The sequence below is a fragment of the Podarcis pityusensis genome, assembly GCF_964106645.2.
Source record: "Podarcis pityusensis genome assembly, chromosome: 3".
In the NCBI taxonomy this organism is placed as follows: domain Eukaryota; kingdom Metazoa; phylum Chordata; class Lepidosauria; order Squamata; family Lacertidae; genus Podarcis; species Podarcis pityusensis.
In genome coordinates this window covers 10,235,883-10,251,505 of record NC_138026.1, presented here as the reverse complement: position 1 = coordinate 10,251,505, position 15,623 = coordinate 10,235,883, and the positions used below count along the sequence as shown (strand labels likewise).

Here is a 15,623-nt window from a genome sequence, read left to right as displayed (position 1 = left end):
GATTAGACACAGCAATTGGACTTTCTGATTACCAGATCAGTATCATGATTTTTATTCTCCCCTTTTCGTGTACGCCTCTTTTTAGAGATACTTAACGTTGAGTCCCATGTAGAAAAAAATTAATTAAATTGTGTATGTGGGCACTCAAAGTGGGGACAGGGGTGCACACACAATCCGCACCCCCAGGGTGGTCCTCCATAGTCACCGACCTTTGCCTTGTTGTGTGGGAATGGTCTTCGAGGGGCCTCCGCTTGTGTTTACTTGAAGCTGGGTTGCTGATCACATGGAGGAGTCTAGTCTCATTCAAGCAAACGTGAACAGAAACTCCCTGCAGACTTTTCCTATACAACACAAGAGAAGGCAGAGAACTGACCGTGTGTGTGTTCAGTGCAGGCAAGGATGTCTGGGACTGGACTTATAGATGCACCCCTGTCCACGCTCAGAGATTTTGTGTGTTTAGGCAAATTGCTGAACACAGAACATGTTTTTGTTTTGAGATGTGAACAGTGGCAAACATTTACTGGTCCTTGACTGTGGCAGTAAAGATTTGATTTGATAGTGACCAACTATAAAATTCCTCTTCCTGTTGTAGAAGAAGTCTAGGCTGTTTCAAGCTTGTCTAGTTGGAAGTACGTTTTTTCTAATGGTTTAATTTTTGTAGTTTCTTTTTGGCTATTTTTGTTTTCACCTGATGTCATCAAACTGAGAATTGATACTGCTGAAGAACACATTAGTTTCATTAAAAGGAAACAATCATGTAATGAGGCAAAGTCTGTGAAGCTCTCGGCTGCCCTCTCTGCGTTTGTTGCATATGCACCCTCACTTTCCTAGGTTTGGGCATATTGACCCTGCTGCCATAGCTCCTGTTTAACCAAGTCTACCTTACCTAGTTAAAAAGATAAGTAGAAAGTTATGTTTTAATCAGAGTAAGGTGAAGGGTAAAGGGGCCCTTGACCATTAGGTCCAGTCATGGCCGACTCTGGGGTTGCAGCGCTCATCTCGCTTTATTGGCCAGCATGTGGCCAGCATGACTAAGCCGCTTCTGGCAAACCGGAGCAGCACATGGAAACGCTGTTTACCTTCCCGCCGGAGCAGTACCTATTTATCTACTTGCACTTCGACGTGCTTTCGAACTGCTAGGTTGGCAGGAGCAGGGACCGAGCAATGGGAGCTCACCCCGTCGCGGGGATTCGAACTGCCGACCTTCTGATCGGCAAGTCCTAGGCTCTGTGGTTTAACCCACAGCGCCACCCACGTCCCATTTAATCAGAGTAGATCCACTGAAATGAATGGACCCAAGTTGGTCATGTTCATTAATTACAATGGGTGTACTCTGAGTAAAATGTCTTCAGAGAACCCTATCTACATTGATTTCTTAGAGGAACACTTTGTGCCTGCTGTGGCCTCCCTTTAGATAGGATGCACTATAAATGATATTGGATGATATTGGATAACTTCCAAGCGCTGATCAGCCTAGAATCATAGAATTGAATAGTTGGAAGGGACCCCAAGGGTCATCCAGTCCAATCCCCTGCAATGCAGGAATAACCCTGCTTGCTTAACATTACCCTAGCTGGACGGTGGCAGACCTAACACATCCCTGTGGGTGCAGATTGCAAGGGAAAGTGGGTGGTGGTAGATAAGCAGTTTTTAGGGGTTCTAGTCCATCGTTACTCACTGATTCTTCTCTCGGATAATGAAAGAGGAGCCCAAAGACAGATCTAGTCCAGTATCCTGTTTCTGATGGTGGTGAAGAAGATGCCTAATGGAAGTCCACAAGCTGTATTTGAGGGCAAGAGGCCTCTTCTGTTATTTCCCTTCAGCAGCTGGTATTCAGACGCAATCTCCTTCTGAATATAGCCAGGATCAAGTTGCTTTGTGATCCAGGTTCACCAGAATAAAACTTGACCACCACCACACTGTGAATCAGTATTGGATCCTTTACACAATCCAGTTCAGCACGGACCTGTGAAAGGATGAGAGAACTTGTCTTGTAAATCTATTCTGAATATAGTGTTTCTCAGATCTGGCAGGCAATAGAGGTGTGTAGTTGTGGGATGGTGGGATTGAATAACAACAGAACCCTGGTCCTTTCTTTGAATATCTGGGTTTAACGTTTCTGGGATAAAATGAAACAATATGATCTCTAAAGCATTTTTTTTTAAACTAAAGGCCCAGTTATGTCTTTGTTTTTTTATCTCCCCCTGCTATAGCAGCAACTGTAGCAGCAGATGGCATTATATCCCTACAGTAAATCCTCTGCTATATATTGCCTGCATAGATATACTCTTATTGATTAGAAGGATTCATGTTTGGAAACAGAAGTAAAGAGAGATGTAAAAATGGATCTAGTTAAGATGACAACCATTTATATGGCTATTGAAAGTAGCTTAAATGAACTGAAAGTGATATTTATAAACTTGATAAAAAGATTGTCTGCGTTCTTCAGCCTCATTGAGACACTGCTAGGGATCCTTTTTAAGCTGAACTTTGACAGATTTTTTTTTAAGATGCATTTTGTTAGCAACTGATAAGGGGGGGGGGCTTAATATCCAGTTTAACCAAAGAAGCCACAAGGTCATGCTTTCCGTAATGTAGCAAACACTTTATTATGCTTGCTGCAAATCTGGAGGGTTTGGAGAATACTAACAAAGGTTAGTCTACATACTGCAGAGTTCATACTGCAGTGGGGAGTTCTAAAAATAGCCTATATCTAGGCTGTACTTGGTTGTACAAAGGGCCAAGTTGCAAATGTTTGACTAACCATGCAACCAGTCAATGATCATTCTTTCAGATAGCTATGCTCAGACGCATAGGTGGAAAACTGTGGTGCTGTAATGCTATAGAACATACACTGTGTGTACCTTTTTCTGCACGTAGATCTTTAATTTGTTAACCTTTACATCTGTATTTTCTCCCTTGCAAATTGTACGTGTTCTTTATTTATTTATTTATTTTATTTAATGTGGTTATTTCATTCTGTGGGGGAAATATAAGCAGTAGGGAATGATCAGAAGCCCAAGTGGGGAAAGACTCCCTCTGTTCTATGTATTACACATTTATATTGTTATGGTTTTTAATGATATTTATGAGATTGCATTTCAGCATAATGTGCTCCCCAAGTAGCGCTTGGTGAAAAAGAGAGGGAAGGAATCAAAAATATTCAATTGACTGTGGATGTTTTCTCTCTTCAGGGCACCAGGTTTATCCTTCCATTTAATTGCCCTCTGCTTTATGCAGGAAATAAATGACCTTGCAGGGGTAACGGAGAAATATATGTCTTGAAGATTAACAGTGGAGAGAAAATATTTACATTTGTCCTTTATAGTTAGAGGCATTGATAATAAGCACTCTCAACAATGCTTAGATTATTTCAGTTTGGAGTGTTTAACAACCTATAAGATTTAATCCAACTACAGTAAGTCATACTTAGAGTAAACCAACTGAAATCAATGTGTATGATTAACATTAGACCATTGATTTCAATGAGTGGTACTCAGTGCTAGTCCGACTCTGAGTGGACTCATTGAAGTAAGCAGGCATGACTAATTTAGGTTCATTAATTTCAGTAGTTCTACTCTGAGTAAGATTTAGTTGAATACAATCCAGTGGTTTTATTCTGAGTTACGCTTTACTTGGATACAACCCACAGATTTTGGAGATGAGTATAACCAGTTGTGGGACGCGGGTGGCGCTGTAGGTTAAACCACTGAGCCTAGGACTTGCCAATCAGAAGGTCGGCGGTTCGAATCCCCACAACAGGGTGAGCTCCCATTGCTCAGCCCCTGCTCCTGCCAACCTAGCAGTTCGAAAGCATGTCAAAGTGCAAGTAGATAAATAGGTACTGCTCCGGCAGGAAGGTAAACGCCGTTTCCATGTGCTGGTCTGGTTCGCCAGAAGCGGCTTAGTCATGCTGGCCACATGACCCGGAAGCTGTACGCCGGCTCCCTCGGCCAATAAAGCGAGATGAGTGCCACAACCCCAGAGTTGGCCACGACTGGACCTAATGGTCAGGGGTCCCTTTACCTTTACCTTTATAACCAGTTGTAGGAACTGAAAAAGCTTTAAAAGCCAGAATGATCATTGGTGATGCAATAGTATTGGTTTAAATACTACATATTGTTATCTATGCTCACCTATAGCTATAACTGTTTGTAAGGAATGCACATAATTTAATTTGACCATAGATGCCTATTAAATAGCTTTCCTCATATTTTCATTTATTTTAATATCAAGGGCTTAAAATTACTGAATAAAAACACACCCTTATCTTAGGCTTTCAATCTAAATATAGTCTCCTTTGGAATGTGATTTAAAGGGCATGAGTGATTGTCCTGTCCGCAGTATTGCAGCTGGTGGCGCTGTGGTCTAAACCACTGAGCCTCTTGGGCTTGCCGATCAGGTGAGCTCCTGTTGCTCTGTCCCAGCTCCTGCCAACCTAGCAGCTTGAAAGCACACCAGCACAAGTAGATAAATAGGTACCACTGTGGCAGGAAGGTAAACAGCATTTCCATGTGCTCTGGCACTTGTCATGGTGTCCTGTTGCGCCAGAAGCGGTTTAGTCATGCTAGCCACATGACTCGGAAAGCTGTCTGTGGACAATCGCCGGCTCCCTCGTCCTGAAGCAAGATGAGCGGTGCACCCCATAGTCGCCTTTGACTGGACTTAACCATCCAGGGGTTCTTTACCCTTTTTAAAGCCTATGTTGAATCAATCCATCTGCTAAAAAATATGAAGACCAGATTCTCCCTGATCCTTAAGCTTGGAACCTGTTTTATGTGTTTGAATCCTCTGAATTGCTATTTTGTTTGTTTTTATATACTTTTACTGCTGTTTTGTTTTAGGTTGCATTTTGGTTTTCGTTTTAATAATATATATCTATCATTACAGTGCATCATTTAGAGATTTTTGAAATTCTAAGTAGTTTATAAATGCTGAGAGATAGATAGATAGATAGATAGATAGATAGATAGATAGATAGCAATGTTGAGAGGCGTTTTCATTCCCCATTTTGGTCTATATGTTTTGGTGTGGATTGCACAGCATTATCAAATGCCAACATTAGTCTTGTTTTTGCAGTTAGTGTCATTCTGTTAGGCTGAAGATCTGTGGTTGTATAGCTTGACACGGATAGGATGGTTGCTTCTTCTTCACAAATTGTATCTTCCAACACTCAAGACGGTCTCATAGTTTTGTTAGTTGTATTGACGCTAGTCGTAGACTGAATGGTTGACAAGGCATATTCATCCTGGTGATCCTTTTAAACTCTTATTTGCGAGAGGGAGTTTGCTGTTGGTGTTCTAGAACCAACTGAGCATGTTCTGAAACCTGTTGAGCGTTGAAATGACTTGTGTGTTCTCGTTTATGCAGATGGGGCTCATTTTTTTTGTTTCCAAAACAAAGCAAAGCTTTATTAGGCTGCACACAGTGTGTAGATTAGGGATGTCCAACTTCCAAGAGACTGCGATCTACTCCCACTAAAAAACACTGACAGTGATCTACCCATTGTATTGACCAGAGTTGTTGAGCTTTTTTGGGGGGCAGGGTCCCGTGATCGACCAGAGACACCCCACGATCGACCAGTAGATCACAACCGACCTATTGGACATCCCTGGTGTAGATCAGTGGTGGGGGACCTCGGGCCCAGAGTTTGAATGTGGCCCTCCAGGCGCCACTGTCTAGCACTTGCAATTCTCCCCAGGTCACAGCTTCTGTGGCTTGGCTTTGCTTGGCTGGAATGTGTGATGGGACGATGAGCTGCTTGTGTGTAAAATCCTAGTCCCTCAGAGTTTGGTCAAGTTTGCAAACCTCTGTCTGTAACGGAGCCCCTTAAACATGGCTCCGTCAGTCGCTGGCAGATTCCGACAGTGGTTGCTTTCGGAATCGCTTCCAACATAAAAGCTCCTTAACGGAAACACGTCTTCTGGACTCTCTGCGTGACAGTTTCCGGCGAGGAGTGGGTGTCCCTACAGGAGGTCCTGAAACCTCCCCACTGTTTTCGCTGGAAGTGTCTCTGAGCCATCCCTCCAGCTCCCTTTCCCTCAGCCCAGCTCCTCTCCCCCTACTGGTTCCCTCTTCAGCTGCTGAGTCTCTCCCAACCTGTGTGAGCCCTTTCACTTCCCTTCCTTCCGATGGCAGTTCCCTGACATCCACCTCCCCTCCAGGGCCCCCTTCATCCCCTCTCGCCCCCTCCTCTACGGGCGGTGAGGAGGCAAAACCCCGGAATGAACTTCCTTCATCTTCCGATGTCCCGAACACTTCTCTCCACCTGTTGCGGTTCCTGGTCTCGAAGTACTCCTCCTCCTCAGAGTCCATCTCCCCTTCCCCTTCCGATTCCGAGAATCCTTCCAACTCCTCCTCCTCATCGGTGGTCCCAAAGTATTCCCTCCGGAACCTCTCCACAGGCTGAGGTTTCCTTGGGAACCTTTGATGGAACGTTTCTATCAATACCTCGTCATTGATATCTTCTGCCATTACCCAAGTGTTTTCTGACTCCGGTTCTCCTTCCCACGCTACCAAATACTCCACCTGATTCCCCTTCCATCTGGCGTCGAGGATTTCTGCCACATGGCTGCTGCATTCCCTTTCTTCTATGACCGGTCCCCGAGTGGCCATCCCTTCTCGTCCCCCCTCATACGGTGACAGTAACGACCTGTGAAATACTGGGTGCAGTTTCATGTGGTTGGGTAACCGGAGCCTGAAAGCCACTGGGTTGACCTGTTGAATGACCTCAAAGGGACCCAATCTCCTGGGTCTTAATTTCTTACAACCTCCTTTGAACGGCAACCCTTGGGTTGACAGCCACACCCTATCTCCCACCCTTATGGTTTCACCTTCCCTTCGGTTCTTGTCTGCCTGCCTCTTGTATTCTTCCTTCGCCCTTTCTAAGTTGAGTTGGAGCTGACGATGGATTGCTTCCATTTCTTCTACAAAATGCTCGGCTGCCGGGACACCCCATCTCTCCCCTTCTCCCCCTGGGAAAGCCCTGGGATGACACCCATAATTAGCCAAGAAGGGGCTCATCCCTGTGGACACATTCTCGGCATTGTTGTAGGCAAATTCCGCCAGCGCCAACTTTTCTACCCAGTCATTCTCTCTGTCATTGACATAACACCTCAGGTATTGCTGGAGGACCCCGTTTGCTCTTTCCGCCTGCCCGTTGGTTTCAGGGTGCCGGGCAGTCGAAAAGTTGACCTCCACCTGCAGTAAGCTCATGAGCTTCCTCCAGAACCTGGAAGTAAATTGTTTTCCTCGGTCTGAGACCACCCTCAATGGCACCCCGTGCAACCTAAAAATGTGTTCTACAAATAACTTCGCTGTCTCTTCCGCCGTGACTGCATGCGAGCAGGCTACAAAGTGGCACATCTTTGTTAGTAGGTCTACCACCACCATGATGGCTGTTTTCCCCTTGGACTTCGGCAGATCAGTCATAAAATCTATCGACACTGCCTCCCAAGGTCGTTCTGGGGTTGGTAAGGGTTCTAATAGCCCCGCCGGTGCTCGCCTCTCCCCTTTGGCTCGCTGGCATTGCTCACACCCTCTTACATACTCCCGTACATCTTCCCTCACCTTAGGCCACCAAAATTCCCTGGTGACCAACCACATGGTTTTGTGTTGTCCAAAATGCCCCGCCGTGGGGCTGTCGTGCAACTGCTTGAGTACCCTCCCCCTTAAGTCTCCTTCAGGGATATACAGTGCCCCTTTATAATACAAAGCTCCATTTCTTTCCTCGAAACCCCCTGGTTCCTCTCCCTCACCCCTAAGACCTCTGAGCTTATTCTGGGCGTATTCATCATTCTCTGTTTCCTCTACCAGTTCTCTTTGTCCCACCAATGCCGCCCCACACACCCAGCGGTCCTCTGGAATGACATGTCTCTCTTCGGGTGCTCCCTCCTCCTCCAAATATTCAGGTTTGCGTGAGAGAGCGTCCGCCCTAATGTTCTCTGGGCCTGGCACGTAACAAATCTCAAAGTTAAATTTGGAGAACTCCTGGGCCCATCTCACTTGCCGTTGGTTGAGCACTCGTGCCGTCCTCCAATACTCTAGGTTCTTGTGGTCAGTGCACACTTGCACCTTATGTTGTGCGCCAATTAGCAGGTGCCTCCATCTCCGGAACGCCTCATGAATGGCTAGTAGTTCTCGGTCATACACCGTGTAGTTCCTCTCGGATTTGTTCAGCTTTCGCGAAAAAAAGGCACACGGTCTCCACTCTGACTCCTCCTTCCCTGGCTGCAGAAGCACCGCCCCAATCGCTCTGTCTGATGCGTCAGTTTCCACTCTCATCGGTTTTTGTAAATCCACATGCAGGAGTTGTTGTTCCGAGGCAAAGGCCCTTTTTAGTTCCTCAAATGCTCGCTCCGCCTCCTCAGTCCAAACGAACTTCTTCTTACTGCTGAGACAGTCCGTAATGGGCGCCGTCAGGTGGGCAAAGTTTCGGATGAACTTACGATAGAAGTTCCCAAATCCTAGGAACCTCTGCACATCCTTCCTTGTTTTGGGTGTTTTCCATTCCAGCACCGCCTGGACCTTGCCGGGATCCATGGCTAATCCCTTGTCTGACAGGCGATACCCCAGGAATTCCACCTCCTTGGTATGAAACTGACACTTCTCCAGTTTCACCCACAGCTGGTTGGCTTGCAGCCTGCTCAACACTTCTCTGACGTCTCTCACATGCTGCTCCTCATTCTCAGAATACACCAACACGTCGTCTAAGAAGGCCACACAATTCTTGTAGAGCAAAGGCCCCAGGACGTGGTTCATAAACGATTGAAAGCACGCGGAGCCTCCTTGTAGGCCGAAGGGCATAACTAAATATTCAAATGCCCCCAAAGGGGTGAACATGGTGGTTTTCCATTCATCCCCCTTCCTTATTCGTATCAGGTTGTACGCCCCCCTTAGGTCCAGTTTAGTAAAAATCTTTCCCTTCCTGACCCTTGTCAAAATGTCGTCAATCCTGGGCATAGGGAAAGCCACTGGTTCTGACACTGCATTTAAGGCCCTGAAGTCACACACAAGCCTCGGCTTGTTCGTGTTTTTTTTATCCACAAAAAACACTGGGCTGCCCCCCACCGCCCTGGACTCTCTGATGAACCCTCTCTTCAGGTTCTTGTCAATGAACTCTCTTAGCTCCTGCATCTCTCTGTCTGACATGGCGTACAGCTTGCCTACAGGGAGCTGTGCCCCAGGGAGTAAATTGATTTGACAGTCAAAGGGTCTATGCGGGGGTAATTGGTCAGCTTCCCTTTCGCTGAAGACGTCGCGGAGATCTGCGTATTGTCGTGGTACCTTCACGTTCTCCGTTACTTCAGTCCCTGCTAGGGTGGCTTGGGCCCCTGCCAAACCCTTTCCCTCTTTGCAGTGTTCTAAGCAATGTGCTGAACCAAAAGAAACCACTCTCTGATGCCAGCCCACCAGCGGATCATGTAACGCTAGCCAGCTCATCCCCAATATAATGGGAGCTCCTCCCAAGGTGGCCACATTAAACGCTATCAGTTCGGTGTGCCTTGCCACCTTCATTATCATTGGGACGGTCTGCAAGCTGACTTCTCCTCCCAACAGCTCCCTGCCATCGATCGTGGTCACCTGCAGGGGGTTGCTTAAAGGGATCGTCTGTATCTGGTGTTCAGCTGCAAACTCTTTGCTCATGAAATTGCAGGAGCTGCCTGAGTCCAACAGCGCCTTTATCTTTAGAGGGTGTCCGTTTGGCAGCTCTAGCGCCACTTCTATCACTAGGGCGGGTTTAGGAGGTTCTGGCGTGGGCACTTTCACTGCTCTTTGGCCTGACTGCTGTGCCCCGACGGTGGCAGCCAGGCGTTGGCTTTTACTTGCTTCGGTATTTCTTCCTCTCTTCCCTCCACAGCTCCTACCATCCCTTGCCATTCCTTCCTCTGGGGGCAGACTCTGGCAAAGTGACCTGGCTGTTGGCAGAGATAGCATTTCCGGGCGCCTTTTCCCTCCTTCTTTCCCCCCTCACTGGGCTTTGAAACTGCGCGCGCGCGCGCTGTTCCGATTTCCATCGGCTCTGCCGGCGGGAAAGTTGGCTCTGGAATGTCTGGAATGCGGAACTCCTTCCAACGTTCCCCCTTCCCTTCCCGCCTCTCCAATGCTCTCGCCTCCTGGCGCGCTCCTATGGTCAGCGCTGATTTGGTCAGCTGGTCCATAGACTCCGCCCTGGGCGCCCGGGAAAGTTCGTCTTTCACAGCCGAAGAAAGCCCTTCTTCAAAAAGCATTTGAATGGGTTCCGCCGATAGATCCCACCCCAATTTATGGATCAACATGGTGAATTCAGTCCAGTACTCACGGACAGATCGGCTCCCCTGTTTGCAAGCCATTAACTGTCTGCGGACCACTCCCTGTTCAATATCGCTGGAAAACATCAGATCCATGGCGCGAAAGAACTTCATCGTGTCCTTTAGGACGTCACTATTCGCTGCCATCAGGGGTCTAACCCAGTCTCTCGCCCCCTTTTCAAGATGCCCAATCACGAAAGCCACTCTTGATTCCTCGTCAGGGAATTCATCAAACTGCAGATTGAGGGCATATTGCATCTCTGTCCGAAAGCCATGATAGTCTTTGGGCTCCCCCCCAAACTTCTGCACCAATCCTGGTACCTTTCTGACGAGCTGGGTGTCTTTCCCCTTTTTGTCTGCATCCTGAGCCCTCCTCTCCTCAAGCCTCGCCGTCTGCAGCGCTAGCTGGACCTCCAACACCCGGTACCTTTCTTCCAGGCTTGGACCCGCTCCAGCTCCTGCTTCTCCGGTTCCGGCTGGGTTGCTCATGATGCCTTCTCCTGCACAAGCTGCTCACGAAGACTGTCGGAATGCTGTGATGGGACGATGAGCTGCTTGTGTGTAAAATCCTAGTCCCTCAGAGTTTGGTCAAGTTTGCAAACCTCTGTCTGTAACGGAGCCCCTTAAACATGGCTCCGTCAGTCGCTGGCAGATTCCGACAGTGGTTGCTTTCGGAATCGCTTCCAACATAAAAGCTCCTTAACGGAAACACGTCTTCTGGACTCTCTGCGTGACAGTTTCCGGCGAGGAGTGGGTGTCCCTACAGGAGGTCCTGAAACCTCCCCACTGTTTTCGCTGGAAGTGTCTCTGAGCCATCCCTCCAGCTCCCTTTCCCTCAGCCCAGCTCCTCTCCCCCTACTGGTTCCCTCTTCAGCTGCTGAGTCTCTCCCAACCTGTGTGAGCCCTTTCACTTCCCTTCCTTCCGATGGCAGTTCCCTGACAGAATGTGTCCTTCAATTCTGGTAATGCCTCTTACTTTTCTGGATGTGAATAAAGAGAGGCATGTGAAAGTACACAGAAGCTAGCCTACTGCACAAGGTAATATTTACATTCATTGCTCCGCCCCCTTTTCTCCTGATTGTGGTTCTTGGGCTGAGCATGATTTGGAAGACCAAGGATCTACAGTACATTGTTTCTGTGAAGAGGTGCTATAAAGCAAAGATGAATCTGTGAAACATAATTATTGCAAAGGACGTTTGGAGCAGGGGTAGAGTTTCTTGGAAAATAATCCTAGAAAGAACCCCGCCCCCCAGTGCAGGTGACTTAGAAGAGAAATTGTTAGTAATCCCTCACTCCAAAAATATAGAGACACTAAGAAAGTTGGTGATTGTTTCCTGGAAAGAACAACTAAGTATTTTAATTGTAATTCCTGTTTTAATCTCATTTTCTTGTGTGCAGTTTCTATCGGTGCTTGATAATTGTGGAATAAAAATACAAAATATAGGAATATAAATGTATAGTATGTTAAAGAAAATTTTCTTTCTTTATCAATACAAGTTTCATATTGCAAACAGAATCTGTATATATTCTGGCAATTTACTTTATTTGGAACTGGAATGGTTTAAAATTAAAAAAAAATTGCTCATTATTGTGCCTCTGGTTTTGTTGTAAATCTTAGTTTATAAAATACTGTATTTTTGCAAGGCTACAGAAGTGACTTTATACTTAAGCTTAACATTTCTAATATTTTTGCAGTGCATTTCACAGTGTATACAAATGCATTAGCTTCATTGGGACTAGAAGAAATGAACATATATGGTTCATATTGTAATCAGGGATTTGTACTTTTAGTGGTTAATTACATTAAAATGTGTGTTCAATTTTTATTTTTAATGAGCTGAGCAGAAATATACCTCATTTTATTACTGGAAAGTAAAGGATTGCTGTTCTGACAGGTGGTGGAAATTAGCAGGCATTTTTGAAATTGTGTTGTGTGACCAGGAATTGGATCTCATTTTAATTCATCTTTTCTCAACTGGTAAATGAGGTTAATGCCATACATATTCAGCTGATATGGATGAAGAAATTGATATAAAGTAGATCAAGATAGCTAGAGGGCTGCTTTAATTTATAGGTAAAGAGGCAGTGATAAATGGAAGCAATGTAGTAGTGGTCACTAAACTGCTCAGCCATGAGGGCTTAAATAGCGTTAGCTGCTCATTAAAGGTATTGTCAGGATGCAACAAACAGGAATGTGAAAAGGAATAGCCAACTAATCCTTAATTATCAAAATACAGAAAATACTAATTATATCTTAATTAGTTTTTCTCTTAATGTACTGAAATTGTTACTTTTTGTGTAGCACAAATGGATAGTTATATCAACAATAAATAGGTTGTTTTAATAACTTTCTTGTACCTCCTGGGAAAACTGAATTCCAATTTTTAATATGCAATAATGCTTCTCTAGCCTGTAGGAGATGAAAATTATTAAGTAGCTTTATTTTTTTGAAGATTTTTACAGCAGCTTTGGGAAGAATTATTTCACCATGCATCAATTATTTTTAATTGAACTGAATATTTTTCAGATTGCATTAAATGCCTCTCATTTAACTTTAACATTTAGAGTTTACGGAAGAATTTTAACAAATAGTGGGTTCAGTTGCGCCCCCAAATGTTTTTGGGAAGGGCTGTTGAGATGGCTAAATTAGTTTTAAAGTAGGGCTTTTAGGGTTCTTGGCCAAAGTAGGTGAAACTTCACAGAGGTATTTCAATGATAAAGATACGTTGGAGTCCAGTTTTATAACGTATTGATTACCAAAGTACCAAACTGTACGTGAGCTGTTATTTAGGGTCATGAGAAAAAATAGCTGGGATGAACAGATACATTTTGTACGTCCACACACATGAAGTGAACATTGGGCTCACATGGCCCCCCATCCCCGGACTTGGTTTGCTCAGATGAACTTGATTCCATAGTTCACTGTTACATCTGAAACAGTGGACTGTGGCACTTCCCCTCTTAATCAGAATAGGAAACCACATTCAACATTGGAGTGTAAGAACCTACATGCTGGCAAATATATCTTACATTGCATTTTTGTATGTGTGGCTGCCATGGGCTACCTCCCTAATGTTGGTTCAAGTGGTGTAAAGAACTCATATGCTCAGTCCTCCTGTTGCATTGCGGCTTGGCTTGCTTTATACCATATCAGACCATTGGCCCATTGATCTTGGTACTGTCAACACTGACTGGCAGCGACTCCTCTGGGGTTTCAGGTAGGAGTTTTTCCCAGCCTTAGTTGAAGATTGAACCTGGAAGTACTGGCTGTTTTGAATGAGAGATGAAAAAGTCCCGTTTCCAGACAGTTGTACTAAAGACTTTGCGATGCACTGTTTACCATATCTAGTTTTCTGTATGTTACAGAAGTACCATAATTTTTTAAAGGACCGTAAGTAAGGGAGGGGGGCAACCAAGTGTCATTTTATATATCACTATTAAAAATGGATTTACCGTGTTATTCTATAATGTGGCTATAGTCATGATGATGGAGAAGAAGAAGAGGAGGAGTTTGGATTTGATATCCCGCTTTATCACTACCCGATGGAGTCTCAAAGCGGCTAACAATCTCCTTTCCCTTCCTCCCCCACAACAAACACTCTGTGAGGTGAGTGATGCTGAGAGACTTCAGATAAGTGTGACTAGCCCAAGATAACCCAGCAGCTGCATGTGGAGGAGCGGGGAAGCGAACCCAGTTCACCAGATTACGAGTCCACCGCTCTTAACCACTACACCACACTGCTCACTGGAGAGTGCTTCTGAATGGCATTCTTGCACCAGACACATCCTTTGTTCAAAATAGCAACCCGGTTGAAAATACCTACTTTGGGAGATCTCCCTTCATGGTTGTAAAAAGCATAACTAACCTGGGTTTGCTCAGAAAGAGAGTGGCAAAAGCAGGAGTTTTGACTGTTCGGAGGTGATGGGACTTGAAGTTATGGTCATACTGGCCTTGCTTGTCTAACTCTGGTCAGAGGAAGACTAAATGTGAAGACTAAAACTGGAAAACATGCATGAAACACACAATAATAATAGGGATGGAGAGCTGTCTTTTGAGAAGTATTACTTGGCATGTCTACCCTAGTAAAAAGCTGAGAATGAGATTTGATCTGGCTCTGCGAGGAAGATTTAACAGTAATAAAGTGCTGGTGTTCTAGATTATCAGTGAATGATTGTGGAAGAAATGAAACTTGGGTGTTCATCCATTTAACCACTGTTTTATACATACTGTTCTATACATATGCATGGAGAAATTGCAGAAATTGACAACGTGAGCCGTGGACTTCGTATATTGCCCAGTTGAGATGCATAATCTTCAAGTGGTGGTGGAGAATATGTACAGGTTGGCAATGTCAGCTGGGTAGTGTGCTTGTTGGCCGGTCAGCATACATATTCTCTGCTTGAATGTAATCTATATTGTACAAACAGTGTGTGAAACTTACATGGAGGTTATGCATATTAGGTGCATAATGTATAGCGTGGTCATTTTGTGTTCTCCAGTATCCCTTTATGATTGTCTGTATTGATCAGACGGTGAACAATATTCTCTCATGATGCTGTCAGTTATTGAATACTCTCCACATCTTCATGTGAATGTGTACAATCTCTGGTGTGTATGGACTCACAATAACCTCAACAGATATGAAATTTGGTATTGTATTGATATAAACAAGAAAAGGTAAGGATACATGGGTCAGGATAGCAAAAAGAGCAATTAAAATTATGTGTGCAGTCTGAATGAGTCCTAGGTAGCAAGGACCTGATGATATTCAGCCAAGGGCCCTCAAGCTGCTAGCTGAGCAAACCTCAGATTACCGGTATCTAGTTATGTAGACAATGAGAATATTTGGTTCAATATACTTAAACAAAAACAAAACAAACTCCAAAGGATAATTGGGATGAGAAGCTGTAGAATTGGAATTTATAAAACGTAATGGGGTTACTAAGGGTTGAAATGAAGACTACCAATAATTCTTGAATATTTTAATTCAGCACCTGTCTAATATTGGAAATATTCTAATATCATATTTTATATTATATGCAGTACTCATGATAGCATCCCAGGTACCAGGAAGTGCTCTTGCTTTCCTGTTTCCTTCAGTGCTCAACTTGTTTGTTTATCTTTTGGTCTAGTTTAGATTCTTTTTGGCTCCCGTGAGCATGCAGGTGGATTTGCCACCAGGCTGAATTTGAACGGACACACTGGTGTTATGAAGTGGTACTTCCATCTTTGAGTGCGTGGTGGACATGCAATTGATGTGATTAGCGAAATTTGCTCCTGCTCCAAAGATGTTCACCGTTGGAACATCATATCTCATCATCATAGGGGTTCCA

The 15,623-nt window shown here is 44.8% G+C and overlaps 1 protein-coding gene and 1 long non-coding RNA gene across 4 annotated transcripts in view; one reads left to right on the top strand and one right to left on the bottom strand.

The window, feature by feature from the left end:
- The window catches only part of RANBP17 (RAN binding protein 17), a 183,961-nt gene that overhangs the window by 35,137 nt on the left and 133,201 nt on the right, over window positions 1-15,623 (top strand). The window lies entirely within an intron of this gene.
- LOC308473700 overlaps window positions 22-15,623 on the bottom strand; it is a 23,121-nt gene continuing 7,519 nt past the window's right edge. The window contains exons 2-3 of the long non-coding RNA XR_013984217.1: window positions 1,679-1,966; window positions 22-341 (exon numbers count right to left, since the gene is read on the bottom strand). This is a non-coding gene — a long non-coding RNA (uncharacterized lncRNA). The remainder of the gene's footprint in view (window positions 342-1,678; window positions 1,967-15,623) is intronic.